The following is a 3,741-nucleotide window of genomic DNA, read 5'->3' as shown; positions in this document are numbered from 1 at the left end:
AAGACGTACGTACCTCGTACGGTCAGGTGCAGAGAAACCTGACCCCCCTCTCATATTAACAATGCTTCTGAGGGGGGTCAGGTTTATCTGCGCCTTACTGTACCTACCACGTTACAAAGAATTATAGATTGGAAGCAATTGAGAGATTAGAAAAATATGTTCAGCAAATGTTAATAAACAGACCCGTAACCTTTAATTTGAAATCAAACACTGCTCTTACATAGACTGTGATGACAAACTTAATGATCTCGTAGGTCAATGTACGGTGGCTCCCTTCACCATCAGGGATTGCAATTTTAAAAACTCCGCCTGTATACTTTTAGGCGCCGGCCACCGTACCTACTATTTTTTATAGTTCTAACAGGTACTACATAGGTAGCTAAGTAGGTACCTACCTTACCTACTACCTACCTACTTATGAAAATAATAATAATAAACACATTTTAAAAATATTTACTCACTAGTTTTATTTCATTACCTTCTGTTATTGAAACTTCTAATTATTTATTATAGGTACTTACCTTTTATGAAAAAGAAGGGTGTTAAAATTAGAATACTTTGGTACTTACCTACATAAAAAATCATCAGCTTTATTCACAGGTAGGTATATTTCTTGATTTATGCTTTGCCTAGGAACTGATACACTCACAAGCAATGAAAAGTTCTACTCACAAAAAATTTATAAGTACCTACTGACACAAAACAACCCCAATTTTTTTAAACATTCAAGTAATTAAGAATTTACATAACTACCTACAATATTTTCGTTTTTAGTTGGCAATGTTGATGCGGTGTTCATAAAATAATATATTGCAGACAACGACTTCATTAAGTTAGTGTTTTCCGTTTAGGATTAATTTGATGCAAGACAGTTACCATACACTTAGTCCAGTCAATAAATGAGTCAAAATGAGGTGTAGAGTGCGTGAGCAGGTAACTAAGCGATTCCTTCAGAAACTTGTTCAGGGGGCTTAGGTTGTTAACATACCAAAAGTCCTGACTCCTAGGTGATGAGCGGGGGGGAGAAGGGGGGTCAAAGGTACGAATTTCTGGTTTTTAGCTTATATCTCGAAAACGGTGCATCGGAGAGAAATATTTTCAACTAATGAAATTAAGTTCTTAAAATTATCTAAAACTTTTATAGTATATGTTTTTTTCTGATTCCTAACCGTTTTCGAGCTATTACCCTCGGAAAAAGTTGAAATTTACAAGAGAAATGTATTCGAAAACTGAGATATAAGCAAAAAACCAAAAATTCGTACCTTTATCCCCTCCTCCTCCCCCCCGCTCATGACCTAGGAGTCAGGACTTTTGGTATGTTAACAACCTAAGCCCCCTGAACAAGTTTCTGAAGGAATCGCTTAGTTACCTGCTCACGCACTCTACACCTCATTCCTTGACTGGACTAACTGGAAAATTTCATTGCTCGTGTGTGTATAAAGAACTTATTATAGTACCTACCTACCAAGGCTATACCTACGTATAATAAACCTGACTGAAACCAAAATGTAGACACGTTACATAAATTGATCGAATTCTGGACTTCTACCAGTCTCCTAACAGATGCAGTTATAAAATGTAGAGGGTTAATCCACAACAATGAGAATTTGATCCAGCCCAGGCTCAATCAATACAGTTAATCAAATAAAAAAACGCAACAAATAAAATAACACCAGCTGCAGGAAATACAACAAAAAACCCTTAAAAAGGGAATAAAGAATTCTTGTTTTTGCCCAAAAACTTCACCCTTGCTAAAAGGTTTGCGCAAAAGGGTGGTTTTTTGAAATTGCCAGTTTCGGTTGAGTTAGGGGTAGTTTTTTTCAGTCGGAAATAGTAAATTTCGTAGATCCGTATCCAATCTATGTGTATCGGATGATCACTCTACCTTTTATTATTATTCTGTATTACTGCTCACAAATAAATAAGTAAGTAGGTACTTCCTACTTTTTATAATGTATACCTACCTATATCTAGGTACCTATAGGTACTAGTACTACCTTTCTTTAGTTCTACAAAAATGGCTTTCTATCTTTAACTCCTAATAAGAGAGGGGGCCCCTATGCCATGGTCATCCCCATTTATTAAGATTTGATTAATACGTTAGTATAAAGAAACCAAAAGAAACCTACCTTTCTACAAATTGAGAGCATCACGGACCTAAGACTCTGTCCTTGACATCATCCAAATTTTAGGTTAGTATCTATCGACTATCTGTAAGTATGAGATGTTGACCCATCAGTCTAGAGGGCGTCCCACACTACGCCTGTTCGTGGTCTCCACTCAAGAACTCGTCTACCATAGCGGTTCAAACCCCGTCTACCAAAGCTGTCAGGAAGACTGTACATAATATGACGAACAACCAAGTTACGGAGCGAGTCCCGAGTCCATCTGCCGATTGTGCTTCTAATCTATCTATCTATCATGGCGAGCTGATTTTCCGCATTTACCCTCTAAGGTGGGCCATTATTCGTGAAATACCTATGTGGTGCTGGTGACTAGCTATTAAGCCACCCAAGCTCACCCTAGGAAGCCAGTAGACAACCTAGGTTGCTTATGACTTCCCGGAGGGACACCGGAGATCCGATTGTGATTATTCGCTCGTTCGTTGATTTAGAGAGTTCTGCCCTCCTGCAGCAGAAATCGGCTAACTGCCACTCCATCTTGTAGATAATAGAAATAATAACTTCAAATGTAGTAAATCCTTCGCTAACACTAGGTACCTACCTACTTACTCACGAAGTCATCACTGGCAAGACGCACTGGTTGAAGATATGTCTTAAAAAAAACGATTAAGTATAAACTATCATTGAAATAATGTAAGTATGAGTACTTAAGTAAAGTTGAATATATGTAGTTTAGAATCGTATAAGAAGGTACATTATGTATCTAATAAGATACCTATCAACCTATTACTCTTCGTAGGTAGGTCCTTCTAACTATTAACAGTCTATCATTTATAGGTACTATGTGGCATTGCATATAGAAATCGATCATAGATAGGTACCTTCCTAAAGAGATAAGGATAATAAAGCGCCCCTATGATATAAGATTATTGTGTAAGTAAATAAAATGAAATTGGAATAACAAAATATGCTAGCGACACCTATCGGTCGTTATTTAAAGCTTCGCTAGCTATGCCATCTGTGGGCGAGTAGCAATACTATTTTGTGCAGTTCAGAAATTTTGTAATACATAATTGTATTATTTTCTTTAAGGTTTTTGCCAAGATTTCCTACAGATTTTATTATTCATGTGTTAGAATAGAATAAAATATAACATATTTAAATAATGAATGAACTTGCTGGCTAGACTAGATTTTAAGACTCAACGATGAGTCATAATAATGCATTCCAGTTAAGTTACAATGCTATTGAATTTTGTAATCTTTCCTCAGTAAAGTAATCTCTACTTATTGGGTATGTGATTTCCAAGTAAAAAAGACTTAAACAAGAAAATTTACTGAATAAAATCTATGAAAGATTTAGGTTCTTTATATTTTAGGTCATTATAAAAATCCTTATCTAGTATTACTAATAATGGAACACAGCAAAGTCATTTTATTTTCGACATATCGTTTCTTTGTGATGGCAACACTGAAAATTTGACTTCTACTTTATTGTTTTAATACTTATGTTTAAATATAACCGTTATCACATTGCATCAAAGTCTAATATCTCAAATTTTTTTATTATAATAAGACATTTTATCGTTCGAGACGGAAGTGGCATAAAAATAGGATTG

This window comes from Plutella xylostella, chromosome 30 (genome assembly GCF_932276165.1).
Source record: "Plutella xylostella chromosome 30, ilPluXylo3.1, whole genome shotgun sequence".
Taxonomy (NCBI): domain Eukaryota; kingdom Metazoa; phylum Arthropoda; class Insecta; order Lepidoptera; family Plutellidae; genus Plutella; species Plutella xylostella.
Note: the sequence above shows the minus strand (reverse complement) of the source record.